The 27,807-nt window shown below is 49.3% G+C and overlaps 20 non-coding genes across 20 annotated transcripts; 9 read left to right on the top strand and 11 right to left on the bottom strand.

The window, feature by feature from the left end:
- Nucleotides 1-2,139: 2,139 nt before the first annotated feature.
- On the bottom strand, nucleotides 2,140-2,211 carry Trnag-ccc (transfer RNA glycine (anticodon CCC)). The gene has a single exon. It is a non-coding gene; the product is annotated as a tRNA-Gly (tRNA).
- Nucleotides 2,212-2,894: 683 nt separating this feature from the next.
- Trnal-uaa (transfer RNA leucine (anticodon UAA)) lies at nucleotides 2,895-2,978 on the top strand. Its single transcript has one exon. It is a non-coding gene; the product is annotated as a tRNA-Leu (tRNA).
- Nucleotides 2,979-4,103: 1,125 nt separating this feature from the next.
- On the bottom strand, nucleotides 4,104-4,175 carry Trnag-ccc (transfer RNA glycine (anticodon CCC)). Its single transcript has one exon. It is a non-coding gene; the product is annotated as a tRNA-Gly (tRNA).
- Nucleotides 4,176-4,858: 683 nt separating this feature from the next.
- Trnal-uaa (transfer RNA leucine (anticodon UAA)) lies at nucleotides 4,859-4,942 on the top strand. Its single transcript has one exon. It is a non-coding gene; the product is annotated as a tRNA-Leu (tRNA).
- Nucleotides 4,943-6,067: 1,125 nt separating this feature from the next.
- On the bottom strand, nucleotides 6,068-6,139 carry Trnag-ccc (transfer RNA glycine (anticodon CCC)). The gene has a single exon. It is a non-coding gene; the product is annotated as a tRNA-Gly (tRNA).
- A 683-nt stretch (nucleotides 6,140-6,822) lies between these two features.
- On the top strand, nucleotides 6,823-6,906 carry Trnal-uaa (transfer RNA leucine (anticodon UAA)). Its single transcript has one exon. It is a non-coding gene; the product is annotated as a tRNA-Leu (tRNA).
- Nucleotides 6,907-8,031: 1,125 nt separating this feature from the next.
- On the bottom strand, nucleotides 8,032-8,103 carry Trnag-ccc (transfer RNA glycine (anticodon CCC)). Its single transcript has one exon. It is a non-coding gene; the product is annotated as a tRNA-Gly (tRNA).
- A 683-nt stretch (nucleotides 8,104-8,786) lies between these two features.
- On the top strand, nucleotides 8,787-8,870 carry Trnal-uaa (transfer RNA leucine (anticodon UAA)). Its single transcript has one exon. It is a non-coding gene; the product is annotated as a tRNA-Leu (tRNA).
- A 1,125-nt stretch (nucleotides 8,871-9,995) lies between these two features.
- Nucleotides 9,996-10,067, bottom strand: Trnag-ccc (transfer RNA glycine (anticodon CCC)). The gene has a single exon. It is a non-coding gene; the product is annotated as a tRNA-Gly (tRNA).
- Nucleotides 10,068-17,609: 7,542 nt separating this feature from the next.
- Nucleotides 17,610-17,681, bottom strand: Trnag-ccc (transfer RNA glycine (anticodon CCC)). Its single transcript has one exon. It is a non-coding gene; the product is annotated as a tRNA-Gly (tRNA).
- Nucleotides 17,682-18,364: 683 nt separating this feature from the next.
- Nucleotides 18,365-18,448, top strand: Trnal-uaa (transfer RNA leucine (anticodon UAA)). Its single transcript has one exon. It is a non-coding gene; the product is annotated as a tRNA-Leu (tRNA).
- Nucleotides 18,449-19,573: 1,125 nt separating this feature from the next.
- Trnag-ccc (transfer RNA glycine (anticodon CCC)) lies at nucleotides 19,574-19,645 on the bottom strand. The gene has a single exon. It is a non-coding gene; the product is annotated as a tRNA-Gly (tRNA).
- A 683-nt stretch (nucleotides 19,646-20,328) lies between these two features.
- On the top strand, nucleotides 20,329-20,412 carry Trnal-uaa (transfer RNA leucine (anticodon UAA)). The gene has a single exon. It is a non-coding gene; the product is annotated as a tRNA-Leu (tRNA).
- A 1,125-nt stretch (nucleotides 20,413-21,537) lies between these two features.
- Nucleotides 21,538-21,609, bottom strand: Trnag-ccc (transfer RNA glycine (anticodon CCC)). Its single transcript has one exon. It is a non-coding gene; the product is annotated as a tRNA-Gly (tRNA).
- Nucleotides 21,610-22,292: 683 nt separating this feature from the next.
- On the top strand, nucleotides 22,293-22,376 carry Trnal-uaa (transfer RNA leucine (anticodon UAA)). Its single transcript has one exon. It is a non-coding gene; the product is annotated as a tRNA-Leu (tRNA).
- A 1,125-nt stretch (nucleotides 22,377-23,501) lies between these two features.
- Nucleotides 23,502-23,573, bottom strand: Trnag-ccc (transfer RNA glycine (anticodon CCC)). Its single transcript has one exon. It is a non-coding gene; the product is annotated as a tRNA-Gly (tRNA).
- Nucleotides 23,574-24,256: 683 nt separating this feature from the next.
- On the top strand, nucleotides 24,257-24,340 carry Trnal-uaa (transfer RNA leucine (anticodon UAA)). Its single transcript has one exon. It is a non-coding gene; the product is annotated as a tRNA-Leu (tRNA).
- A 1,125-nt stretch (nucleotides 24,341-25,465) lies between these two features.
- Trnag-ccc (transfer RNA glycine (anticodon CCC)) lies at nucleotides 25,466-25,537 on the bottom strand. The gene has a single exon. It is a non-coding gene; the product is annotated as a tRNA-Gly (tRNA).
- A 683-nt stretch (nucleotides 25,538-26,220) lies between these two features.
- On the top strand, nucleotides 26,221-26,304 carry Trnal-uaa (transfer RNA leucine (anticodon UAA)). The gene has a single exon. It is a non-coding gene; the product is annotated as a tRNA-Leu (tRNA).
- A 1,125-nt stretch (nucleotides 26,305-27,429) lies between these two features.
- Nucleotides 27,430-27,501, bottom strand: Trnag-ccc (transfer RNA glycine (anticodon CCC)). The gene has a single exon. It is a non-coding gene; the product is annotated as a tRNA-Gly (tRNA).
- Nucleotides 27,502-27,807: the final 306 nt, after the last annotated feature.

Below are 27,807 nucleotides of genomic sequence, written 5' to 3'. Positions count from 1 at the left end.
GCGTCAGCAGAACTACGCCCAACGCCGTTACGCCTGCTGAATTTTTAACCCCTGACGGTATACCTTACCCTAAAACAAAACGAAATGCAATTAACTGGTTGAAAGGCCAAACGATGCATTACGTCCTAGCAAAAGAATCAAGCAATAGGGAGGACTTCTGGGTATACCTTACAACTGAGCACCACAAGTTGATGTGTACTAAAAAATACAACGAAAATTACGCAAACTTTTTAACTAAAACAATCCTGTAACCAATAGAAATGCGTAATTTACATTGCACATCCAAGCATTTCGTATATTAGACGAATGATTTTTGGTTAAAGTTTGTACTTCAAGTAGCAGGAGGACGATTTCCAACAGAATGTAGTCAGAGAAGATCATCAGTATAGACCAATTAAGCCTATGTGTATCTATTACTTTGGTTTCGGGGAAACAGTGATGAAACTGATATACACCATTTATTTAGTTTCTGTCTTTCTTTCTTTTTCTTTTCACAAGAAGACACATTTATGTTAATTAAGTGTAAAATCAAGCAGAAGAAGCCTATTTTACTTCATTACCTTCTGAAAAAGGAAATTATACTTATCAGGAATAATGAGTTGATTCTTTCCGTTTTTCCACGCACGGAGAACGAAATTTACAGATGCAGTTACATTTCCACAACAATTATGAGACTGCCTTCTCCATGGAAATTACATTTATTTTTATTCAAGCCATGTTGCAAACAAAGGCAACAGAAGGGGCATATTTCGTTCGTCGTTCAGAAGAAGCGCGTTTCCACATCATCAAGTTACATTCATTCTTAAAGGCGGAGAAGCCGGGCCGAGAAGGCAACACTTGGCGAGCGTAAAGGATGGGTTGAAGGGGAGGAAGGAGACCCAAAACAAAAAAAAAAAAAAAAAAGAAAAAAAAAAAAAAAAAAACAAAAAAAAAAAAAAAAAAAAGCGGTCTAAGGCGCCAGATTTAAGCTCTGGTTCCCGAACGGGAGCGTGGGTTCGAACCCCACATCTGACAATGAATTTTAAATATTCCTTAACTGGCCATTTCCTTCGTGCGGGAAAGCAAGTCAATTACGCGCAAACAGGTTCGAGAGATATTATTAGAGACGGCAGTGGTTACGGAGCTTGCCCTGCAAGTCTGATTGCCCGGCGGTCAGAAGGAATGGAAAGCTGTTGGGAGACATGGCTTTCAGCCAGGCGGCCCGGATTCGATTCCCGGTAGCCGAACATTCTTTCGTTTGCTGAGTCTTGGCTATTCTCACGGCGTTTACGTTTTCTTTGTGTTGTGCTTTTTGGGTCCAACGTCAAGAAAGCAAAAGTCAACGAAAACAGATACGTGTTTAAATGACTGGCAGGGCAGTAACGAAGGTGGATGAGCCGGTGGACCGGGTACTGGACTGCTGACGTGGCCCCATTGCATAGGTCGTCAGCTGAGTAGGTTAGAGCGTCGTGGTGTGAACACAAAGGCCATGTATTCGATCGCAGCAAGTGCCATTTAATTTTTCTCTCGTAAAAGACAGTGCTTCCTCCAGCGAGACACTGCCAGGTAAATACCAAGTGATATGCACAAGAAGCAAGATGTCTGCACGTTTGGTGGCGTTGTGGCTAGCGGCCGTAGCACGCTGAGTGCAGCGGTTCTCGGCTGTTCATTGGAGTTAAGAACCGTTGTGTGTGGTTAGTAGTTGGGTGGGTGACCAGCTGGGAGCTCGACCTGCGTTTGGCTTCTTTCCTTTTGCCTTTTTACTTCGGTTTCGTTGCTGCTTAGCGTTAATGATGCTGTTCAGCACGCTGACGCCACTCTTGCCTCTCGGTACACTAAGGCGCGAATCTGTGGCCACAATAAAATGAAAGGTTCTGTCGTGTGTTTGTCGTTTTTTGGTCTCTCACAGTCGTTTCTCGCGCCTGCCCTCTACATATATGCCCGTTTCCAAGCGTCAGCTTTCGCGTCAGCCGAGCAAAGTCGAGACAAGTCGACACATGGAGACACACGATGCTGTGAAACGAAATCCGGCGACTAGCGCACTGGCTACACGGAGTGAGACGTGGGGCGAAGGAAAACTATTCGTAGCGCGACAGTTCTCAGGTTCGAGGATCGCGTTACGTTACGTGGAATATCCCTAGAAGAAAAATTTACGTTTCGTGCGGTGGCCGGGAGTCGAACCCGGATCAACTGCTTGGGAAGCAACCATGCTGACCGTTACACCACCACCGCCTTGCGCTGCGTTTCACTCACGCCGCGATGTGTCGGCTACCCTCCTGCCACCAGAGGCCGAAGGCGATGACGCTGTAGGCGCTCTACGCCAGGGCGGAGGTGAGCACATCTGAACGCAGTGTGTAGGTGCTGCTAGGGCGATGTAGCGTAACTAGAAGCAGAACTGACATCCATTGAAAAAACTGCCCTTTAATTTACAGCAGCGTGATCAAAGAAATATGTAATGTGACGTACTTACTGACGATCCAGAGACGATTGAGCATATGTGTGCCAGTACAGAAGTAGAAAGCGCGTACGTATCACAGTGTTAAGTTGGTTAGTTTGATTCTCGCCTGGAGCATATCATTAGCTTCCCCTGAGGGTGAAATGCACAGCGTAGCCGTTGCTAGGGAACGGCCTTTTCTTGTCATTCGTTGTTTTCTCTGCGACAATGTAAAAATTGATAGTTGGAGTTCTGCTCGTTCCACTTAAGACAGAAGGCGACGGAAAACAACGGTGTCAGGCGCCATATTTAAGCTCTGGCTCCCGAAAGTGAGGGTGGGGTGCAACCTCACATCTGACAACTCGTCTAAAATACTCTAAAAAAACGTATTTCCTTCACACAAGAAAAAACAAGCACATTTCGCAGTAAGGCTCTGGAGATGTTGCTAGGAACGACAGCAGCAGGTCGTTTGCGCTCACAAGTCAGATTGGCCGAGCGGTCTAAGGCGCCAGATTTAAGCTCTGGTTCCCGAACGGGAGCGTGGGTTCGAACCCCACATCTGACAATGAATTTTAAATATTCCTTAACTGGCCATTTCCTTCGTGCGGGAAAGCAAGTCAATTACGCGCAAACAGGTTCGAGAGATATTATTAGAGACGGCAGTGGTTACGGAGCTTGCCCTGCAAGTCTGATTGCCCGGCGGTCAGAAGGAATGGAAAGCTGTTGGGAGACATGGCTTTCAGCCAGGCGGCCCGGATTCGATTCCCGGTAGCCGAACATTCTTTCGTTTGCTGAGTCTTGGCTATTCTCACGGCGTTTACGTTTTCTTTGTGTTGTGCTTTTTGGGTCCAACGTCAAGAAAGCAAAAGTCAACGAAAACAGATACGTGTTTAAATGACTGGCAGGGCAGTAACGAAGGTGGATGAGCCGGTGGACCGGGTACTGGACTGCTGACGTGGCCCCATTGCATAGGTCGTCAGCTGAGTAGGTTAGAGCGTCGTGGTGTGAACACAAAGGCCATGTATTCGATCGCAGCAAGTGCCATTTAATTTTTCTCTCGTAAAAGACAGTGCTTCCTCCAGCGAGACACTGCCAGGTAAATACCAAGTGATATGCACAAGAAGCAAGATGTCTGCACGTTTGCTGGCGTTGTGGCTAGCGGCCGTAGCACGCTGAGTGCAGCGGTTCTCGGCTGTTCATTGGAGTTAAGAACCGTTGTGTGTGGTTAGTAGTTGGGTGGGTGACCAGCTGGGAGCTCGACCTGCGTTTGGCTTCTTTCCTTTTGCCTTTTTACTTCGGTTTCGTTGCTGCTTAGCGTTAATGATGCTGTTCAGCACGCTGACGCCACTCTTGCCTCTCGGTACACTAAGGCGCGAATCTGTGGCCACAATAAAATGAAAGGTTCTGTCGTGTGTTTGTCGTTTTTTGGTCTCTCACAGTCGTTTCTCGCGCCTGCCCTCTACATATATGCCCGTTTCCAAGCGTCAGCTTTCGCGTCAGCCGAGCAAAGTCGAGACAAGTCGACACATGGAGACACACGATGCTGTGAAACGAAATCCGGCGACTAGCGCACTGGCTACACGGAGTGAGACGTGGGGCGAAGGAAAACTATTCGTAGCGCGACAGTTCTCAGGTTCGAGGATCGCGTTACGTTACGTGGAATATCCCTAGAAGAAAAATTTACGTTTCGTGCGGTGGCCGGGAGTCGAACCCGGATCAACTGCTTGGGAAGCAACCATGCTGACCGTTACACCACCACCGCCTTGCGCTGCGTTTCACTCACGCCGCGATGTGTCGGCTACCCTCCTGCCACCAGAGGCCGAAGGCGATGACGCTGTAGGCGCTCTACGCCAGGGCGGAGGTGAGCACATCTGAACGCAGTGTGTAGGTGCTGCTAGGGCGATGTAGCGTAACTAGAAGCAGAACTGACATCCATTGAAAAAACTGCCCTTTAATTTACAGCAGCGTGATCAAAGAAATATGTAATGTGACGTACTTACTGACGATCCAGAGACGATTGAGCATATGTGTGCCAGTACAGAAGTAGAAAGCGCGTACGTATCACAGTGTTAAGTTGGTTAGTTTGATTCTCGCCTGGAGCATATCATTAGCTTCCCCTGAGGGTGAAATGCACAGCGTAGCCGTTGCTAGGGAACGGCCTTTTCTTGTCATTCGTTGTTTTCTCTGCGACAATGTAAAAATTGATAGTTGGAGTTCTGCTCGTTCCACTTAAGACAGAAGGCGACGGAAAACAACGGTGTCAGGCGCCATATTTAAGCTCTGGCTCCCGAAAGTGAGGGTGGGGTGCAACCTCACATCTGACAACTCGTCTAAAATACTCTAAAAAAACGTATTTCCTTCACACAAGAAAAAACAAGCACATTTCGCAGTAAGGCTCTGGAGATGTTGCTAGGAACGACAGCAGCAGGTCGTTTGCGCTCACAAGTCAGATTGGCCGAGCGGTCTAAGGCGCCAGATTTAAGCTCTGGTTCCCGAACGGGAGCGTGGGTTCGAACCCCACATCTGACAATGAATTTTAAATATTCCTTAACTGGCCATTTCCTTCGTGCGGGAAAGCAAGTCAATTACGCGCAAACAGGTTCGAGAGATATTATTAGAGACGGCAGTGGTTACGGAGCTTGCCCTGCAAGTCTGATTGCCCGGCGGTCAGAAGGAATGGAAAGCTGTTGGGAGACATGGCTTTCAGCCAGGCGGCCCGGATTCGATTCCCGGTAGCCGAACATTCTTTCGTTTGCTGAGTCTTGGCTATTCTCACGGCGTTTACGTTTTCTTTGTGTTGTGCTTTTTGGGTCCAACGTCAAGAAAGCAAAAGTCAACGAAAACAGATACGTGTTTAAATGACTGGCAGGGCAGTAACGAAGGTGGATGAGCCGGTGGACCGGGTACTGGACTGCTGACGTGGCCCCATTGCATAGGTCGTCAGCTGAGTAGGTTAGAGCGTCGTGGTGTGAACACAAAGGCCATGTATTCGATCGCAGCAAGTGCCATTTAATTTTTCTCTCGTAAAAGACAGTGCTTCCTCCAGCGAGACACTGCCAGGTAAATACCAAGTGATATGCACAAGAAGCAAGATGTCTGCACGTTTGCTGGCGTTGTGGCTAGCGGCCGTAGCACGCTGAGTGCAGCGGTTCTCGGCTGTTCATTGGAGTTAAGAACCGTTGTGTGTGGTTAGTAGTTGGGTGGGTGACCAGCTGGGAGCTCGACCTGCGTTTGGCTTCTTTCCTTTTGCCTTTTTACTTCGGTTTCGTTGCTGCTTAGCGTTAATGATGCTGTTCAGCACGCTGACGCCACTCTTGCCTCTCGGTACACTAAGGCGCGAATCTGTGGCCACAATAAAATGAAAGGTTCTGTCGTGTGTTTGTCGTTTTTTGGTCTCTCACAGTCGTTTCTCGCGCCTGCCCTCTACATATATGCCCGTTTCCAAGCGTCAGCTTTCGCGTCAGCCGAGCAAAGTCGAGACAAGTCGACACATGGAGACACACGATGCTGTGAAACGAAATCCGGCGACTAGCGCACTGGCTACACGGAGTGAGACGTGGGGCGAAGGAAAACTATTCGTAGCGCGACAGTTCTCAGGTTCGAGGATCGCGTTACGTTACGTGGAATATCCCTAGAAGAAAAATTTACGTTTCGTGCGGTGGCCGGGAGTCGAACCCGGATCAACTGCTTGGGAAGCAACCATGCTGACCGTTACACCACCACCGCCTTGCGCTGCGTTTCACTCACGCCGCGATGTGTCGGCTACCCTCCTGCCACCAGAGGCCGAAGGCGATGACGCTGTAGGCGCTCTACGCCAGGGCGGAGGTGAGCACATCTGAACGCAGTGTGTAGGTGCTGCTAGGGCGATGTAGCGTAACTAGAAGCAGAACTGACATCCATTGAAAAAACTGCCCTTTAATTTACAGCAGCGTGATCAAAGAAATATGTAATGTGACGTACTTACTGACGATCCAGAGACGATTGAGCATATGTGTGCCAGTACAGAAGTAGAAAGCGCGTACGTATCACAGTGTTAAGTTGGTTAGTTTGATTCTCGCCTGGAGCATATCATTAGCTTCCCCTGAGGGTGAAATGCACAGCGTAGCCGTTGCTAGGGAACGGCCTTTTCTTGTCATTCGTTGTTTTCTCTGCGACAATGTAAAAATTGATAGTTGGAGTTCTGCTCGTTCCACTTAAGACAGAAGGCGACGGAAAACAACGGTGTCAGGCGCCATATTTAAGCTCTGGCTCCCGAAAGTGAGGGTGGGGTGCAACCTCACATCTGACAACTCGTCTAAAATACTCTAAAAAAACGTATTTCCTTCACACAAGAAAAAACAAGCACATTTCGCAGTAAGGCTCTGGAGATGTTGCTAGGAACGACAGCAGCAGGTCGTTTGCGCTCACAAGTCAGATTGGCCGAGCGGTCTAAGGCGCCAGATTTAAGCTCTGGTTCCCGAACGGGAGCGTGGGTTCGAACCCCACATCTGACAATGAATTTTAAATATTCCTTAACTGGCCATTTCCTTCGTGCGGGAAAGCAAGTCAATTACGCGCAAACAGGTTCGAGAGATATTATTAGAGACGGCAGTGGTTACGGAGCTTGCCCTGCAAGTCTGATTGCCCGGCGGTCAGAAGGAATGGAAAGCTGTTGGGAGACATGGCTTTCAGCCAGGCGGCCCGGATTCGATTCCCGGTAGCCGAACATTCTTTCGTTTGCTGAGTCTTGGCTATTCTCACGGCGTTTACGTTTTCTTTGTGTTGTGCTTTTTGGGTCCAACGTCAAGAAAGCAAAAGTCAACGAAAACAGATACGTGTTTAAATGACTGGCAGGGCAGTAACGAAGGTGGATGAGCCGGTGGACCGGGTACTGGACTGCTGACGTGGCCCCATTGCATAGGTCGTCAGCTGAGTAGGTTAGAGCGTCGTGGTGTGAACACAAAGGCCATGTATTCGATCGCAGCAAGTGCCATTTAATTTTTCTCTCGTAAAAGACAGTGCTTCCTCCAGCGAGACACTGCCAGGTAAATACCAAGTGATATGCACAAGAAGCAAGATGTCTGCACGTTTGCTGGCGTTGTGGCTAGCGGCCGTAGCACGCTGAGTGCAGCGGTTCTCGGCTGTTCATTGGAGTTAAGAACCGTTGTGTGTGGTTAGTAGTTGGGTGGGTGACCAGCTGGGAGCTCGACCTGCGTTTGGCTTCTTTCCTTTTGCCTTTTTACTTCGGTTTCGTTGCTGCTTAGCGTTAATGATGCTGTTCAGCACGCTGACGCCACTCTTGCCTCTCGGTACACTAAGGCGCGAATCTGTGGCCACAATAAAATGAAAGGTTCTGTCGTGTGTTTGTCGTTTTTTGGTCTCTCACAGTCGTTTCTCGCGCCTGCCCTCTACATATATGCCCGTTTCCAAGCGTCAGCTTTCGCGTCAGCCGAGCAAAGTCGAGACAAGTCGACACATGGAGACACACGATGCTGTGAAACGAAATCCGGCGACTAGCGCACTGGCTACACGGAGTGAGACGTGGGGCGAAGGAAAACTATTCGTAGCGCGACAGTTCTCAGGTTCGAGGATCGCGTTACGTTACGTGGAATATCCCTAGAAGAAAAATTTACGTTTCGTGCGGTGGCCGGGAGTCGAACCCGGATCAACTGCTTGGGAAGCAACCATGCTGACCGTTACACCACCACCGCCTTGCGCTGCGTTTCACTCACGCCGCGATGTGTCGGCTACCCTCCTGCCACCAGAGGCCGAAGGCGATGACGCTGTAGGCGCTCTACGCCAGGGCGGAGGTGAGCACATCTGAACGCAGTGTGTAGGTGCTGCTAGGGCGATGTAGCGTAACTAGAAGCAGAACTGACATCCATTGAAAAAACTGCCCTTTAATTTACAGCAGCGTGATCAAAGAAATATGTAATGTGACGTACTTACTGACGATCCAGAGACGATTGAGCATATGTGTGCCAGTACAGAAGTAGAAAGCGCGTACGTATCACAGTGTTAAGTTGGTTAGTTTGATTCTCGCCTGGAGCATATCATTAGCTTCCCCTGAGGGTGAAATGCACAGCGTAGCCGTTGCTAGGGAACGGCCTTTTCTTGTCATTCGTTGTTTTCTCTGCGACAATGTAAAAATTGATAGTTGGAGTTCTGCTCGTTCCACTTAAGACAGAAGGCGACGGAAAACAACGGTGTCAGGCGCCATATTTAAGCTCTGGCTCCCGAAAGTGAGGGTGGGGTGCAACCTCACATCTGACAACTCGTCTAAAATACTCTAAAAAAACGTATTTCCTTCACACAAGAAAAAACAAGCACATTTCGCAGTAAGGCTCTGGAGATGTTGCTAGGAACGACAGCAGCAGGTCGTTTGCGCTCACAAGTCAGATTGGCCGAGCGGTCTAAGGCGCCAGATTTAAGCTCTGGTTCCCGAACGGGAGCGTGGGTTCGAACCCCACATCTGACAATGAATTTTAAATATTCCTTAACTGGCCATTTCCTTCGTGCGGGAAAGCAAGTCAATTACGCGCAAACAGGTTCGAGAGATATTATTAGAGACGGCAGTGGTTACGGAGCTTGCCCTGCAAGTCTGATTGCCCGGCGGTCAGAAGGAATGGAAAGCTGTTGGGAGACATGGCTTTCAGCCAGGCGGCCCGGATTCGATTCCCGGTAGCCGAACATTCTTTCGTTTGCTGAGTCTTGGCTATTCTCACGGCGTTTACGTTTTCTTTGTGTTGTGCTTTTTGGGTCCAACGTCAAGAAAGCAAAAGTCAACGAAAACAGATACGTGTTTAAATGACTGGCAGGGCAGTAACGAAGGTGGATGAGCCGGTGGACCGGGTACTGGACTGCTGACGTGGCCCCATTGCATAGGTCGTCAGCTGAGTAGGTTAGAGCGTCGTGGTGTGAACACAAAGGCCATGTATTCGATCGCAGCAAGTGCCATTTAATTTTTCTCTCGTAAAAGACAGTGCTTCCTCCAGCGAGACACTGCCAGGTAAATACCAAGTGATATGCACAAGAAGCAAGATGTCTGCACGTTTGCTGGCGTTGTGGCTAGCGGCCGTAGCACGCTGAGTGCAGCGGTTCTCGGCTGTTCATTGGAGTTAAGAACCGTTGTGTGTGGTTAGTAGTTGGGTGGGTGACCAGCTGGGAGCTCGACCTGCGTTTGGCTTCTTTCCTTTTGCCTTTTTACTTCGGTTTCGTTGCTGCTTAGCGTTAATGATGCTGTTCAGCACGCTGACGCCACTCTTGCCTCTCGGTACACTAAGGCGCGAATCTGTGGCCACAATAAAATGAAAGGTTCTGTCGTGTGTTTGTCGTTTTTTGGTCTCTCACAGTCGTTTCTCGCGCCTGCCCTCTACATATATGCCCGTTTCCAAGCGTCAGCTTTCGCGTCAGCCGAGCAAAGTCGAGACAAGTCGACACATGGAGACACACGATGCTGTGAAACGAAATCCGGCGACTAGCGCACTGGCTACACGGAGTGAGACGTGGGGCGAAGGAAAACTATTCGTAGCGCGACAGTTCTCAGGTTCGAGGATCGCGTTACGTTACGTGGAATATCCCTAGAAGAAAAATTTACGTTTCGTGCGGTGGCCGGGAGTCGAACCCGGATCAACTGCTTGGGAAGCAACCATGCTGACCGTTACACCACCACCGCCTTGCGCTGCGTTTCACTCACGCCGCGATGTGTCGGCTACCCTCCTGCCACCAGAGGCCGAAGGCGATGACGCTGTAGGCGCTCTACGCCAGGGCGGAGGTGAGCACATCTGAACGCAGTGTGTAGGTGCTGCTAGGGCGATGTAGCGTAACTAGAAGCAGAACTGACATCCATTGAAAAAACTGCCCTTTAATTTACAGCAGCGTGATCAAAGAAATATGTAATGTGACGTACTTACTGACGATCCAGAGACGATTGAGCATATGTGTGCCAGTACAGAAGTAGAAAGCGCGTACGTATCACAGTGTTAAGTTGGTTAGTTTGATTCTCGCCTGGAGCATATCATTAGCTTCCCCTGAGGGTGAAATGCACAGCGTAGCCGTTGCTAGGGAACGGCCTTTTCTTGTCATTCGTTGTTTTCTCTGCGACAATGTAAAAATTGATAGTTGGAGTTCTGCTCGTTCCACTTAAGACAGAAGGCGACGGAAAACAACGGTGTCAGGCGCCATATTTAAGCTCTGGCTCCCGAAAGTGAGGGTGGGGTGCAACCTCACATCTGACAACTCGTCTAAAATACTCTAAAAAAAACGTATTTCCTTCACACAAGAAAAAACAAGCACATTTCGCAGTAAGGCTCTGGAGATGTTTGCTAGGAACGACAGCAGCAGGTTGTTTGCGCTCACAAGTCAGATTGGCCGAGCGGTCAGTTCCGCTTGAGACGTGACAGCGATCGGACGTGCTGTGTATTCGATCCGCCGTTTCCCTCTGGTTGTGACTATTTACTTTCTGTGTGTGACGTTTCTTTGTCTACTTTTCTTCGTTGTTTCGTCGCCTTAGTGTTTGTTTTGTGTCTTGTGTTGTATTGCGGCTTTTGCCGCATTCCTTAAGTGTTCATTCCCTCGCGGGCAGCCGTGCGGTGCGGACGTACGGAGCGGCTGGTCGTGTTTACTTCGTCGCTGCCGGCGGCGGTCGCTGTGCATGGTGAGTGCGCGCTTACAGCGTTAACACTACCCTCGGTAATGCACACACGAATGCAATCATGACTCAACCAGAACGGAAAGACACTCTTAAGTTGACATTCGACCCGAAATTTGCCAGACCAAAATCCTTTGAGGTAGAACTATTTGTGCGAGATGTTATGAAATTAACGCTTGACGATTTAATTGGCATTCACTTATCGATCGTTAGTAGTACCGTTTACTTGAAATTGGTGACGCCTGAACGATGTGAACAAATTGTTGCGTCTTGTGGTGGCTCCCTTAGGTTCAAACATTCAGACGGAAACGTTGGCGAGGTGCGACTAACGCAAGCCGGCTTGGGATTGCGAACCATCAGAATATTTGAACTGCCCTTCGAAGTAACTGCCGAGCAGATTAACGCCAAACTACGGGAATATGGTTCGGTAATAAGCAACGTTGCTGAGAAATGGTCGGGGCAACATATATTCCCAGTATTAAACGGTGTGCGGCAAGTGAAACTCGAATTGCTGAAGCATATTCCATCTTACATCATTATCAGTGGGTACAGGGCCATAGTAATTTATGACGGGCAACCACGGACATGCTCGGGATGCGGCTCTACAGCACACGTCCGCGCTCAGTGTCTTCAGAGGCGCGTAGCGCAGATCCCGACTGGCGAGCGTGAGCAGCCTGGCCCCAGTTCTACGTTACCGATCACTTACGTAGCCGCCGCCCGTGTAAACACCGCTCCAGAACTCAGCGTCGATTTCACCCTAGATGCATACACTGATCACACCGAGGAGAACATACCAATGGAGACGAGTAATGTACCGGAAACCCTCGGAGCTTCCTTACAGGAAGTTACGGAGGGAAGTAAGGAGACGCAGGATGGCAGCCAGGTCTGTAACGCCTTCGAACAGCCGCAAGCGGCGGAAGTTTTTCCCATGGCCGAAAACTGTGCCACTCAGGAGAACACTGCTCAAACCTCCAAGTGCCCTTCCCCGAAAAAGCAGAAGAAGCGAAGAATCGCGCAACAGGGTGCTGACACAAAAGCGCAACCACTGCGTGAGAAAGCCAATCAGGTGCGTCAGAAGATGACCGACGTGACGTCTCAGGTTTCCACTGCGACTTCCCAGACATCCAAAAAGTCCCGCACTGACGGCTCAGAGGTTGACTCCGACAACGGACCCTCCCCGTCACAGGCGAAGATGATGTCGGTAGCTACAGAAGGTACAAGTGGCCACCTGCCAGATAGCAGTGCAGATCCGCGTGACGCTCACCACCCGCGTAACTGGGCGGACGACGTCGAAGAATGCTCTCACGACAACGGTATGACCGGAGTACAGGGACAAGACCGAGAAACAGTGTCAGACGTGCGGGAAACGGAATCGCATGAGCAACGGCAGACTGAATCTGCTCTTCAGACGGTCGATGCCGACCCCGACTTCTTTTAATTGATGCCCCTCCGTCATCCCTAAGGGAGCGGCTCAACGCCACGCATACCTCTGCCCTCATGCCACCCTTACAGGCATACCGTGTTGCCACGGTCAACATCAACAAGATCAGCAGTACGTCAAACCTGAGGAATCTTACGGATTTCTTATATGCAGCTGATGTCGACATTGCGCTGTTGCAAGAGGTCGCCGACATTGATCTGGATCGTATCACAGGTTACAATGCGTTATTCAACCCGGGACGTGGCAGTGAACTCGGAACTGCACTTTTGACCAAAGAAGGCATCGCCGTAGCCAATGTCGACAGACTGCCGAACAGCAGAGGTATTGCGGGGACAATCCACAACACCCGATTCATAAATGTTTATGCCCCTTCTGGAACGGGAAAAAAACGCCAGAGATCGGAGTTTTTTAAGGAAGAGATAGTGCCGCTTTTTACAACCCGCACAGGCCAAGTCGTATTTGCCGGTGATTTCAACTGTGTACTAAAACCCAAAGACCAAACGCCGCATTTTAACACTTCCATAGAACTTCTGGACATTGTTAGAGAATTAAACCTGCTCGACACGTGGGAACTTAAACACGGCGACATGCCCGGTTTTACCCACGTCACCAGCCATTCTGCCAGCCGCATTGACAGAATTTATGCAACTTCCAATTTACGGGACCATATTTTGCAAGCGGAGCGATGGCCGCTTATATTCTCTGACCATGTAGCATATATATGTACCATCAATATGGAAAGACAGGGTACATATAGAGCGAGAGGCCCGTGGAAACTGAATGTTTCCCATTTATCAGATCCAGGGTGCCACGCTGTCTTCCAACACACATGGGCAGATTGTGAACGGAAATTTCCACTGTACAATTCGGCTTTCTCGTGGTGGATAAAATGTGCAAAGCCAGCTCTCATAAAAGCGATGAAGTGTTACTCTCGCGAGAAATCCGCCTGGCAGAGGACCACAATAGACTTCTATTTTCAGTGCCTCCGAGACCTTTACAAAGACGATAATACAGTAGTGGCCAATCACCTGCAGATCAAAAGAATCAAGGCGACACTCCTCACACTGACGCGACGACAATCTGAAGGCTATCAAGTGCGAACACGCCTGCAAAATGCAGTGCGGGAGGAGACAACATCCATGTACCATGTTATACAAGAGCAAAAAAGAAGAAACAGGAAAATACTGACTGAGCTAAAAACTGCAGACGGTCGCCTTTTCGACACACAAACTGCTATTCAAGAAGAAATTCATAAACATTTTACAGCGTTACTAGCTGAAAAACCAATAGATGTGGCAGCGCAGGCAGTCCTTGCGGACAGGGCGTGGGGGAGACTTGGTCCGGAACAGGCGGAAGAACTCGCCTCAGACATACTCGAGGATGAAGTGGCAGACGCCATTCTCAGAAGCCCAAGAAATAAATCGCCTGGTCCTGACGGGTTACCTGCCGAGTTTTATCACACATTTAGGCGACAGTTAATTAGTAAGTTGACTCTGGTCTGTAATGACATTATGAACATTCGAAATGACAGCTTGAAAGATTTTTGTAAAGGGATAGTGGTGTTAATTCCAAAAACTCCAGGAGGCAAAACTGTTGAGAATCTCCGGCCTTTAACATTGCTTAACACTGACTATAAAATTTTCGCACGTGTCATTATGCAACGATTAAATTCAGTCATTACCAGCGTTACCGGCGACTACCAAACGTGTGTTGGAACAAATAGAAATATTTTCAACACTTTAACTGCATATAGAGATCTCATAGCGATTGCCGCAGCCTGTGACATCCCAAGTGCCCTTGTGTCTCTCGACTTTGAAAAGGCCTTTGACAGGGTGAACCACTCCTATCTCCTACGCACCATGGACGCCATGCATTTTCCTCAGAAAATCACTGCTACTGTTAAAACCCTCCTGATGAATGGTACGTCGCAAATCAATGTAAATGGACGCTTAAGCAGGCCGATCAGTATCGCAAGTTCAGTACGACAGGGCTGCCCAATGTCGATGGCATTGTTTGCCATAGCACTCGAGCCATTCTTGTACTCCCTGACGCAAGACCTTCCAGGGCTGCTCATTCATGGTCAGAAGATTATTTGCCAGGCATACGCAGATGATGTCAGTTTTGTAGTAACGAAAGACGAGGACTTAGAGAAAGCTTTCCACATTGTAACAACGTATGAAGCTGCATCAGGGGCGAAACTCAACCGTCACAAGTCAGGCTTAATGCACATTGGACGTGGATTAGAACTCGGTGCTGCTGAAAGAATAAGAAGTTTGGAAACGATCACCTGCCTCGGGATTGAATACACACGCAATATCCGCCGCACGGCTGCCTTGAACTATAGAAAACTGCTGGCAAAAATGCGCGCTGGCATACGGCAACATAGCCTGCGAGCTCTAAATGCCATTCAAAGAGTGGCCTTAGTTAACACCTACATAATTTCCAAAGTTCATTACGTTGCCCAAGTACTGCCATTACCAAAGACTATGGCACAACAAATGTTAGCGGCGCTTGGCCACTTTGTTACCAGGGGTCAGATATTTAAAGTAAAGTATGAAACCCTCACCCTCCCAGTTTGGAAGGGAGGCCTCAATTTGACGGATGTCTACCTCAAAGCAAAAGCCTTGTATGTTAGTCAAACATACAAACAGTGGCACAGATCGCCTAACACACTGACGGCTCACATTTTGAATGAAATAGTGCCTCCCAATCTGGACCCACCTGTAGATGTAAAACACATTCTGAACTCGCTCTGTCACTTCAGGTATTTCATCCTCGAACTTAGCTACATACAACGAAGAATTCCAGAGGCAGACCGACACAAAGTCAAAGCAATTTACGCCACATTGACGGAAAGTACACCACGCAATATAGTGGAGGAGAAATGTCGAGGTTATAACTGGAAACAAGTCTGGGAGAACATTCACGACCCGCTTCTTTCATCTACAGTGCGCTCCACTTGGTACATGGCAGTCAATAGGAAATTTCCGACCAATTCGAGGTTACACAAGATTCACCTGGCTGAAACACCGAATTGTGTCAGATGTCACTTAGTCGACACAGACGAGCATAGATTTACTTGCAACGCTGTACAGGACATATGGTCCGTCTGCACACAGAAACTCGCAAGCATACTGCGGACGTCACCAAGTAGGATAACACCGACACGCCTACTCAACCCTGACGAAGTTCCGTATCCCAATACAAAACGACGTGCCGTCAATTGGCTAAAGGGCCAGACTGTATACTACCTCCTATCCGAGCAAGAGAAGAGTAAAGAAGAATATTGGATACATTTAACGATGGAACACCAGACACTGCTACGAACGACGAAATATAAAGAAAACTATGCTTGTTTTTTATTACGAACGTTGACATAGAGTCACTATATTGCAAGAATCTTGACTTTATCACTTCTTTCAATCTCTTTACTCGTTTTTTTTTTTGTATACCATTTGCCATACTAATGGGGCGACGCTTTTATTCTTTTATTTCCCTTATGTTAGGAAACCAAAAAGGTTCCCTGGTAGGATGTCATGGAGACTTTGGTGGCCGGGGCTTCGGAGTTACGAGCAGCTGAAACAGAATTAATACTTGAGACATGGACGACAAAAACAACGAATGTTACACAACGGAATACATTAGCAATAGCTATTCACCGAGAAGACAAACTCTGAAGCCACCCGTCTGCTGAAATTCCCCCCGTACACCTACGGAGAGTCAGGGGTACCAATCCAGAAGTATTTTCATTTCCGTCTCATGAGGAGACATTTAGTTCATTACAATTATAGCTACTGAAGCTAGCCGATGAAGGCAATTTTGGTGAGTGCAAGTGACGGGCTATAAGGGGAGGATGGAGGCCCGAAAAATAAAAAAAAAAAAAAAAAAAAAAAAAAAAAAAAAAAAAAAAAAAAAAAATAAAAAAAAAAAAGCGGTCTAAGGCGCCAGATTTAAGCTCTGGTTCCCGAACGGGAGCGTGGGTTCGAACCCCACATCTGACAATGAATTTTAAATATTCCTTAACTGGCCATTTCCTTCGTGCGGGAAAGCAAGTCAATTACGCGCAAACAGGTTCGAGAGATATTATTAGAGACGGCAGTGGTTACGGAGCTTGCCCTGCAAGTCTGATTGCCCGGCGGTCAGAAGGAATGGAAAGCTGTTGGGAGACATGGCTTTCAGCCAGGCGGCCCGGATTCGATTCCCGGTAGCCGAACATTCTTTCGTTTGCTGAGTCTTGGCTATTCTCACGGCGTTTACGTTTTCTTTGTGTTGTGCTTTTTGGGTCCAACGTCAAGAAAGCAAAAGTCAACGAAAACAGATACGTGTTTAAATGACTGGCAGGGCAGTAACGAAGGTGGATGAGCCGGTGGACCGGGTACTGGACTGCTGACGTGGCCCCATTGCATAGGTCGTCAGCTGAGTAGGTTAGAGCGTCGTGGTGTGAACACAAAGGCCATGTATTCGATCGCAGCAAGTGCCATTTAATTTTTCTCTCGTAAAAGACAGTGCTTCCTCCAGCGAGACACTGCCAGGTAAATACCAAGTGATATGCACAAGAAGCAAGATGTCTGCACGTTTGGTGGCGTTGTGGCTAGCGGCCGTAGCACGCTGAGTGCAGCGGTTCTCGGCTGTTCATTGGAGTTAAGAACCGTTGTGTGTGGTTAGTAGTTGGGTGGGTGACCAGCTGGGAGCTCGACCTGCGTTTGGCTTCTTTCCTTTTGCCTTTTTACTTCGGTTTCGTTGCTGCTTAGCGTTAATGATGCTGTTCAGCACGCTGACGCCACTCTTGCCTCTCGGTACACTAAGGCGCGAATCTGTGGCCACAATAAAATGAAAGGTTCTGTCGTGTGTTTGTCGTTTTTTGGTCTCTCACAGTCGTTTCTCGCGCCTGCCCTCTACATATATGCCCGTTTCCAAGCGTCAGCTTTCGCGTCAGCCGAGCAAAGTCGAGACAAGTCGACACATGGAGACACACGATGCTGTGAAACGAAATCCGGCGACTAGCGCACTGGCTACACGGAGTGAGACGTGGGGCGAAGGAAAACTATTCGTAGCGCGACAGTTCTCAGGTTCGAGGATCGCGTTACGTTACGTGGAATATCCCTAGAAGAAAAATTTACGTTTCGTGCGGTGGCCGGGAGTCGAACCCGGATCAACTGCTTGGGAAGCAACCATGCTGACCGTTACACCACCACCGCCTTGCGCTGCGTTTCACTCACGCCGCGATGTGTCGGCTACCCTCCTGCCACCAGAGGCCGAAGGCGATGACGCTGTAGGCGCTCTACGCCAGGGCGGAGGTGAGCACATCTGAACGCAGTGTGTAGGTGCTGCTAGGGCGATGTAGCGTAACTAGAAGCAGAACTGACATCCATTGAAAAAACTGCCCTTTAATTTACAGCAGCGTGATCAAAGAAATATGTAATGTGACGTACTTACTGACGATCCAGAGACGATTGAGCATATGTGTGCCAGTACAGAAGTAGAAAGCGCGTACGTATCACAGTGTTAAGTTGGTTAGTTTGATTCTCGCCTGGAGCATATCATTAGCTTCCCCTGAGGGTGAAATGCACAGCGTAGCCGTTGCTAGGGAACGGCCTTTTCTTGTCATTCGTTGTTTTCTCTGCGACAATGTAAAAATTGATAGTTGGAGTTCTGCTCGTTCCACTTAAGACAGAAGGCGACGGAAAACAACGGTGTCAGGCGCCATATTTAAGCTCTGGCTCCCGAAAGTGAGGGTGGGGTGCAACCTCACATCTGACAACTCGTCTAAAATACTCTAAAAAAACGTATTTCCTTCACACAAGAAAAAACAAGCACATTTCGCAGTAAGGCTCTGGAGATGTTGCTAGGAACGACAGCAGCAGGTCGTTTGCGCTCACAAGTCAGATTGGCCGAGCGGTCTAAGGCGCCAGATTTAAGCTCTGGTTCCCGAACGGGAGCGTGGGTTCGAACCCCACATCTGACAATGAATTTTAAATATTCCTTAACTGGCCATTTCCTTCGTGCGGGAAAGCAAGTCAATTACGCGCAAACAGGTTCGAGAGATATTATTAGAGACGGCAGTGGTTACGGAGCTTGCCCTGCAAGTCTGATTGCCCGGCGGTCAGAAGGAATGGAAAGCTGTTGGGAGACATGGCTTTCAGCCAGGCGGCCCGGATTCGATTCCCGGTAGCCGAACATTCTTTCGTTTGCTGAGTCTTGGCTATTCTCACGGCGTTTACGTTTTCTTTGTGTTGTGCTTTTTGGGTCCAACGTCAAGAAAGCAAAAGTCAACGAAAACAGATACGTGTTTAAATGACTGGCAGGGCAGTAACGAAGGTGGATGAGCCGGTGGACCGGGTACTGGACTGCTGACGTGGCCCCATTGCATAGGTCGTCAGCTGAGTAGGTTAGAGCGTCGTGGTGTGAACACAAAGGCCATGTATTCGATCGCAGCAAGTGCCATTTAATTTTTCTCTCGTAAAAGACAGTGCTTCCTCCAGCGAGACACTGCCAGGTAAATACCAAGTGATATGCACAAGAAGCAAGATGTCTGCACGTTTGGTGGCGTTGTGGCTAGCGGCCGTAGCACGCTGAGTGCAGCGGTTCTCGGCTGTTCATTGGAGTTAAGAACCGTTGTGTGTGGTTAGTAGTTGGGTGGGTGACCAGCTGGGAGCTCGACCTGCGTTTGGCTTCTTTCCTTTTGCCTTTTTACTTCGGTTTCGTTGCTGCTTAGCGTTAATGATGCTGTTCAGCACGCTGACGCCACTCTTGCCTCTCGGTACACTAAGGCGCGAATCTGTGGCCACAATAAAATGAAAGGTTCTGTCGTGTGTTTGTCGTTTTTTGGTCTCTCACAGTCGTTTCTCGCGCCTGCCCTCTACATATATGCCCGTTTCCAAGCGTCAGCTTTCGCGTCAGCCGAGCAAAGTCGAGACAAGTCGACACATGGAGACACACGATGCTGTGAAACGAAATCCGGCGACTAGCGCACTGGCTACACGGAGTGAGACGTGGGGCGAAGGAAAACTATTCGTAGCGCGACAGTTCTCAGGTTCGAGGATCGCGTTACGTTACGTGGAATATCCCTAGAAGAAAAATTTACGTTTCGTGCGGTGGCCGGGAGTCGAACCCGGATCAACTGCTTGGGAAGCAACCATGCTGACCGTTACACCACCACCGCCTTGCGCTGCGTTTCACTCACGCCGCGATGTGTCGGCTACCCTCCTGCCACCAGAGGCCGAAGGCGATGACGCTGTAGGCGCTCTACGCCAGGGCGGAGGTGAGCACATCTGAACGCAGTGTGTAGGTGCTGCTAGGGCGATGTAGCGTAACTAGAAGCAGAACTGACATCCATTGAAAAAACTGCCCTTTAATTTACAGCAGCGTGATCAAAGAAATATGTAATGTGACGTACTTACTGACGATCCAGAGACGATTGAGCATATGTGTGCCAGTACAGAAGTAGAAAGCGCGTACGTATCACAGTGTTAAGTTGGTTAGTTTGATTCTCGCCTGGAGCATATCATTAGCTTCCCCTGAGGGTGAAATGCACAGCGTAGCCGTTGCTAGGGAACGGCCTTTTCTTGTCATTCGTTGTTTTCTCTGCGACAATGTAAAAATTGATAGTTGGAGTTCTGCTCGTTCCACTTAAGACAGAAGGCGACGGAAAACAACGGTGTCAGGCGCCATATTTAAGCTCTGGCTCCCGAAAGTGAGGGTGGGGTGCAACCTCACATCTGACAACTCGTCTAAAATACTCTAAAAAAACGTATTTCCTTCACACAAGAAAAAACAAGCACATTTCGCAGTAAGGCTCTGGAGATGTTGCTAGGAACGACAGCAGCAGGTCGTTTGCGCTCACAAGTCAGATTGGCCGAGCGGTCTAAGGCGCCAGATTTAAGCTCTGGTTCCCGAACGGGAGCGTGGGTTCGAACCCCACATCTGACAATGAATTTTAAATATTCCTTAACTGGCCATTTCCTTCGTGCGGGAAAGCAAGTCAATTACGCGCAAACAGGTTCGAGAGATATTATTAGAGACGGCAGTGGTTACGGAGCTTGCCCTGCAAGTCTGATTGCCCGGCGGTCAGAAGGAATGGAAAGCTGTTGGGAGACATGGCTTTCAGCCAGGCGGCCCGGATTCGATTCCCGGTAGCCGAACATTCTTTCGTTTGCTGAGTCTTGGCTATTCTCACGGCGTTTACGTTTTCTTTGTGTTGTGCTTTTTGGGTCCAACGTCAAGAAAGCAAAAGTCAACGAAAACAGATACGTGTTTAAATGACTGGCAGGGCAGTAACGAAGGTGGATGAGCCGGTGGACCGGGTACTGGACTGCTGACGTGGCCCCATTGCATAGGTCGTCAGCTGAGTAGGTTAGAGCGTCGTGGTGTGAACACAAAGGCCATGTATTCGATCGCAGCAAGTGCCATTTAATTTTTCTCTCGTAAAAGACAGTGCTTCCTCCAGCGAGACACTGCCAGGTAAATACCAAGTGATATGCACAAGAAGCAAGATGTCTGCACGTTTGGTGGCGTTGTGGCTAGCGGCCGTAGCACGCTGAGTGCAGCGGTTCTCGGCTGTTCATTGGAGTTAAGAACCGTTGTGTGTGGTTAGTAGTTGGGTGGGTGACCAGCTGGGAGCTCGACCTGCGTTTGGCTTCTTTCCTTTTGCCTTTTTACTTCGGTTTCGTTGCTGCTTAGCGTTAATGATGCTGTTCAGCACGCTGACGCCACTCTTGCCTCTCGGTACACTAAGGCGCGAATCTGTGGCCACAATAAAATGAAAGGTTCTGTCGTGTGTTTGTCGTTTTTTGGTCTCTCACAGTCGTTTCTCGCGCCTGCCCTCTACATATATGCCCGTTTCCAAGCGTCAGCTTTCGCGTCAGCCGAGCAAAGTCGAGACAAGTCGACACATGGAGACACACGATGCTGTGAAACGAAATCCGGCGACTAGCGCACTGGCTACACGGAGTGAGACGTGGGGCGAAGGAAAACTATTCGTAGCGCGACAGTTCTCAGGTTCGAGGATCGCGTTACGTTACGTGGAATATCCCTAGAAGAAAAATTTACGTTTCGTGCGGTGGCCGGGAGTCGAACCCGGATCAACTGCTTGGGAAGCAACCATGCTGACCGTTACACCACCACCGCCTTGCGCTGCGTTTCACTCACGCCGCGATGTGTCGGCTACCCTCCTGCCACCAGAGGCCGAAGGCGATGACGCTGTAGGCGCTCTACGCCAGGGCGGAGGTGAGCACATCTGAACGCAGTGTGTAGGTGCTGCTAGGGCGATGTAGCGTAACTAGAAGCAGAACTGACATCCATTGAAAAAACTGCCCTTTAATTTACAGCAGCGTGATCAAAGAAATATGTAATGTGACGTACTTACTGACGATCCAGAGACGATTGAGCATATGTGTGCCAGTACAGAAGTAGAAAGCGCGTACGTATCACAGTGTTAAGTTGGTTAGTTTGATTCTCGCCTGGAGCATATCATTAGCTTCCCCTGAGGGTGAAATGCACAGCGTAGCCGTTGCTAGGGAACGGCCTTTTCTTGTCATTCGTTGTTTTCTCTGCGACAATGTAAAAATTGATAGTTGGAGTTCTGCTCGTTCCACTTAAGACAGAAGGCGACGGAAAACAACGGTGTCAGGCGCCATATTTAAGCTCTGGCTCCCGAAAGTGAGGGTGGGGTGCAACCTCACATCTGACAACTCGTCTAAAATACTCTAAAAAAACGTATTTCCTTCACACAAGAAAAAACAAGCACATTTCGCAGTAAGGCTCTGGAGATGTTGCTAGGAACGACAGCAGCAGGTCGTTTGCGCTCACAAGTCAGATTGGCCGAGCGGTCTAAGGCGCCAGATTTAAGCTCTGGTTCCCGAACGGGAGCGTGGGTTCGAACCCCACATCTGACAATGAATTTTAAATATTCCTTAACTGGCCATTTCCTTCGTGCGGGAAAGCAAGTCAATTACGCGCAAACAGGTTCGAGAGATATTATTAGAGACGGCAGTGGTTACGGAGCTTGCCCTGCAAGTCTGATTGCCCGGCGGTCAGAAGGAATGGAAAGCTGTTGGGAGACATGGCTTTCAGCCAGGCGGCCCGGATTCGATTCCCGGTAGCCGAACATTCTTTCGTTTGCTGAGTCTTGGCTATTCTCACGGCGTTTACGTTTTCTTTGTGTTGTGCTTTTTGGGTCCAACGTCAAGAAAGCAAAAGTCAACGAAAACAGATACGTGTTTAAATGACTGGCAGGGCAGTAACGAAGGTGGATGAGCCGGTGGACCGGGTACTGGACTGCTGACGTGGCCCCATTGCATAGGTCGTCAGCTGAGTAGGTTAGAGCGTCGTGGTGTGAACACAAAGGCCATGTATTCGATCGCAGCAAGTGCCATTTAATTTTTCTCTCGTAAAAGACAGTGCTTCCTCCAGCGAGACACTGCCAGGTAAATACCAAGTGATATGCACAAGAAGCAAGATGTCTGCACGTTTGCTGGCGTTGTGGCTAGCGGCCGTAGCACGCTGAGTGCAGCGGTTCTCGGCTGTTCATTGGAGTTAAGAACCGTTGTGTGTGGTTAGTAGTTGGGTGGGTGACCAGCTGGGAGCTCGACCTGCGTTTGGCTTCTTTCCTTTTGCCTTTTTACTTCGGTTTCGTTGCTGCTTAGCGTTAATGATGCTGTTCAGCACGCTGACGCCACTCTTGCCTCTCGGTACACTAAGGCGCGAATCTGTGGCCACAATAAAATGAAAGGTTCTGTCGTGTGTTTGTCGTTTTTTGGTCTCTCACAGTCGTTTCTCGCGCCTGCCCTCTACATATATGCCCGTTTCCAAGCGTCAGCTTTCGCGTCAGCCGAGCAAAGTCGAGACAAGTCGACACATGGAGACACACGATGCTGTGAAACGAAATCCGGCGACTAGCGCACTGGCTACACGGAGTGAGACGTGGGGCGAAGGAAAACTATTCGTAGCGCGACAGTTCTCAGGTTCGAGGATCGCGTTACGTTACGTGGAATATCCCTAGAAGAAAAATTTACGTTTCGTGCGGTGGCCGGGAGTCGAACCCGGATCAACTGCTTGGGAAGCAACCATGCTGACCGTTACACCACCACCGCCTTGCGCTGCGTTTCACTCACGCCGCGATGTGTCGGCTACCCTCCTGCCACCAGAGGCCGAAGGCGATGACGCTGTAGGCGCTCTACGCCAGGGCGGAGGTGAGCACATCTGAACGCAGTGTGTAGGTGCTGCTAGGGCGATGTAGCGTAACTAGAAGCAGAACTGACATCCATTGAAAAAACTGCCCTTTAATTTACAGCAGCGTGATCAAAGAAATATGTAATGTGACGTACTTACTGACGATCCAGAGACGATTGAGCATATGTGTGCCAGTACAGAAGTAGAAAGCGCGTACGTATCACAGTGTTAAGTTGGTTAGTTTGATTCTCGCCTGGAGCATATCATTAGCTTCCCCTGAGGGTGAAATGCACAGCGTAGCCGTTGCTAGGGAACGGCCTTTTCTTGTCATTCGTTGTTTTCTCTGCGACAATGTAAAAATTGATAGTTGGAGTTCTGCTCGTTCCACTTAAGACAGAAGGCGACGGAAAACAACGGTGTCAGGCGCCATATTTAAGCTCTGGCTCCCGAAAGTGAGGGTGGGGTGCAACCTCACATCTGACAACTCGTCTAAAATACTCTAAAAAAACGTATTTCCTTCACACAAGAAAAAACAAGCACATTTCGCAGTAAGGCTCTGGAGATGTTGCTAGGAACGACAGCAGCAGGTCGTTTGCGCTCACAAGTCAGATTGGCCGAGCGGTCTAAGGCGCCAGATTTAAGCTCTGGTTCCCGAACGGGAGCGTGGGTTCGAACCCCACATCTGACAATGAATTTTAAATATTCCTTAACTGGCCATTTCCTTCGTGCGGGAAAGCAAGTCAATTACGCGCAAACAGGTTCGAGAGATATTATTAGAGACGGCAGTGGTTACGGAGCTTGCCCTGCAAGTCTGATTGCCCGGCGGTCAGAAGGAATGGAAAGCTGTTGGGAGACATGGCTTTCAGCCAGGCGGCCCGGATTCGATTCCCGGTAGCCGAACATTCTTTCGTTTGCTGAGTCTTGGCTATTCTCACGGCGTTTACGTTTTCTTTGTGTTGTGCTTTTTGGGTCCAACGTCAAGAAAGCAAAAGTCAACGAAAACAGATACGTGTTTAAATGACTGGCAGGGCAGTAACGAAGGTGGATGAGCCGGTGGACCGGGTACTGGACTGCTGACGTGGCCCCATTGCATAGGTCGTCAGCTGAGTAGGTTAGAGCGTCGTGGTGTGAACACAAAGGCCATGTATTCGATCGCAGCAAGTGCCATTTAATTTTTCTCTCGTAAAAGACAGTGCTTCCTCCAGCGAGACACTGCCAGGTAAATACCAAGTGATATGCACAAGAAGCAAGATGTCTGCACGTTTGCTGGCGTTGTGGCTAGCGGCCGTAGCACGCTGAGTGCAGCGGTTCTCGGCTGTTCATTGGAGTTAAGAACCGTTGTGTGTGGTTAGTAGTTGGGTGGGTGACCAGCTGGGAGCTCGACCTGCGTTTGGCTTCTTTCCTTTTGCCTTTTTACTTCGGTTTCGTTGCTGCTTAGCGTTAATGATGCTGTTCAGCACGCTGACGCCACTCTTGCCTCTCGGTACACTAAGGCGCGAATCTGTGGCCACAATAAAATGAAAGGTTCTGTCGTGTGTTTGTCGTTTTTTGGTCTCTCACAGTCGTTTCTCGCGCCTGCCCTCTACATATATGCCCGTTTCCAAGCGTCAGCTTTCGCGTCAGCCGAGCAAAGTCGAGACAAGTCGACACATGGAGACACACGATGCTGTGAAACGAAATCCGGCGACTAGCGCACTGGCTACACGGAGTGAGACGTGGGGCGAAGGAAAACTATTCGTAGCGCGACAGTTCTCAGGTTCGAGGATCGCGTTACGTTACGTGGAATATCCCTAGAAGAAAAATTTACGTTTCGTGCGGTGGCCGGGAGTCGAACCCGGATCAACTGCTTGGGAAGCAACCATGCTGACCGTTACACCACCACCGCCTTGCGCTGCGTTTCACTCACGCCGCGATGTGTCGGCTACCCTCCTGCCACCAGAGGCCGAAGGCGATGACGCTGTAGGCGCTCTACGCCAGGGCGGAGGTGAGCACATCTGAACGCAGTGTGTAGGTGCTGCTAGGGCGATGTAGCGTAACTAGAAGCAGAACTGACATCCATTGAAAAAACTGCCCTTTAATTTACAGCAGCGTGATCAAAGAAATATGTAATGTGACGTACTTACTGACGATCCAGAGACGATTGAGCATATGTGTGCCAGTACAGAAGTAGAAAGCGCGTACGTATCACAGTGTTAAGTTGGTTAGTTTGATTCTCGCCTGGAGCATATCATTAGCTTCCCCTGAGGGTGAAATGCACAGCGTAGCCGTTGCTAGGGAACGGCCTTTTCTTGTCATTCGTTGTTTTCTCTGCGACAATGTAAAAATTGATAGTTGGAGTTCTGCTCGTTCCACTTAAGACAGAAGGCGACGGAAAACAACGGTGTCAGGCGCCATATTTAAGCTCTGGCTCCCGAAAGTGAGGGTGGGGTGCAACCTCACATCTGACAACTCGTCTAAAATACTCTAAAAAAACGTATTTCCTTCACACAAGAAAAAACAAGCACATTTCGCAGTAAGGCTCTGGAGATGTTGCTAGGAACGACAGCAGCAGGTCGTTTGCGCTCACAAGTCAGATTGGCCGAGCGGTCTAAGGCGCCAGATTTAAGCTCTGGTTCCCGAACGGGAGCGTGGGTTCGAACCCCACATCTGACAATGAATTTTAAATATTCCTTAACTGGCCATTTCCTTCGTGCGGGAAAGCAAGTCAATTACGCGCAAACAGGTTCGAGAGATATTATTAGAGACGGCAGTGGTTACGGAGCTTGCCCTGCAAGTCTGATTGCCCGGCGGTCAGAAGGAATGGAAAGCTGTTGGGAGACATGGCTTTCAGCCAGGCGGCCCGGATTCGATTCCCGGTAGCCGAACATTCTTTCGTTTGCTGAGTCTTGGCTATTCTCACGGCGTTTACGTTTTCTTTGTGTTGTGCTTTTTGGGTCCAACGTCAAGAAAGCAAAAGTCAACGAAAACAGATACGTGTTTAAATGACTGGCAGGGCAGTAACGAAGGTGGATGAGCCGGTGGACCGGGTACTGGACTGCTGACGTGGCCCCATTGCATAGGTCGTCAGCTGAGTAGGTTAGAGCGTCGTGGTGTGAACACAAAGGCCATGTATTCGATCGCAGCAAGTGCCATTTAATTTTTCTCTCGTAAAAGACAGTGCTTCCTCCAGCGAGACACTGCCAGGTAAATACCAAGTGATATGCACAAGAAGCAAGATGTCTGCACGTTTGCTGGCGTTGTGGCTAGCGGCCGTAGCACGCTGAGTGCAGCGGTTCTCGGCTGTTCATTGGAGTTAAGAACCGTTGTGTGTGGTTAGTAGTTGGGTGGGTGACCAGCTGGGAGCTCGACCTGCGTTTGGCTTCTTTCCTTTTGCCTTTTTACTTCGGTTTCGTTGCTGCTTAGCGTTAATGATGCTGTTCAGCACGCTGACGCCACTCTTGCCTCTCGGTACACTAAGGCGCGAATCTGTGGCCACAATAAAATGAAAGGTTCTGTCGTGTGTTTGTCGTTTTTTGGTCTCTCACAGTCGTTTCTCGCGCCTGCCCTCTACATATATGCCCGTTTCCAAGCGTCAGCTTTCGCGTCAGCCGAGCAAAGTCGAGACAAGTCGACACATGGAGACACACGATGCTGTGAAACGAAATCCGGCGACTAGCGCACTGGCTACACGGAGTGAGACGTGGGGCGAAGGAAAACTATTCGTAGCGCGACAGTTCTCAGGTTCGAGGATCGCGTTACGTTACGTGGAATATCCCTAGAAGAAAAATTTACGTTTCGTGCGGTGGCCGGGAGTCGAACCCGGATCAACTGCTTGGGAAGCAACCATGCTGACCGTTACACCACCACCGCCTTGCGCTGCGTTTCACTCACGCCGCGATGTGTCGGCTACCCTCCTGCCACCAGAGGCCGAAGGCGATGACGCTGTAGGCGCTCTACGCCAGGGCGGAGGTGAGCACATCTGAACGCAGTGTGTAGGTGCTGCTAGGGCGATGTAGCGTAACTAGAAGCAGAACTGACATCCATTGAAAAAACTGCCCTTTAATTTACAGCAGCGTGATCAAAGAAATATGTAATGTGACGTACTTACTGACGATCCAGAGACGATTGAGCATATGTGTGCCAGTACAGAAGTAGAAAGCGCGTACGTATCACAGT

Source organism: Schistocerca nitens, chromosome 2, assembly GCF_023898315.1.
Source record: "Schistocerca nitens isolate TAMUIC-IGC-003100 chromosome 2, iqSchNite1.1, whole genome shotgun sequence".
Lineage (NCBI taxonomy): Eukaryota > Metazoa > Arthropoda > Insecta > Orthoptera > Acrididae > Schistocerca > Schistocerca nitens.
This window is presented reverse-complemented; position numbering and strand designations above follow the sequence as displayed.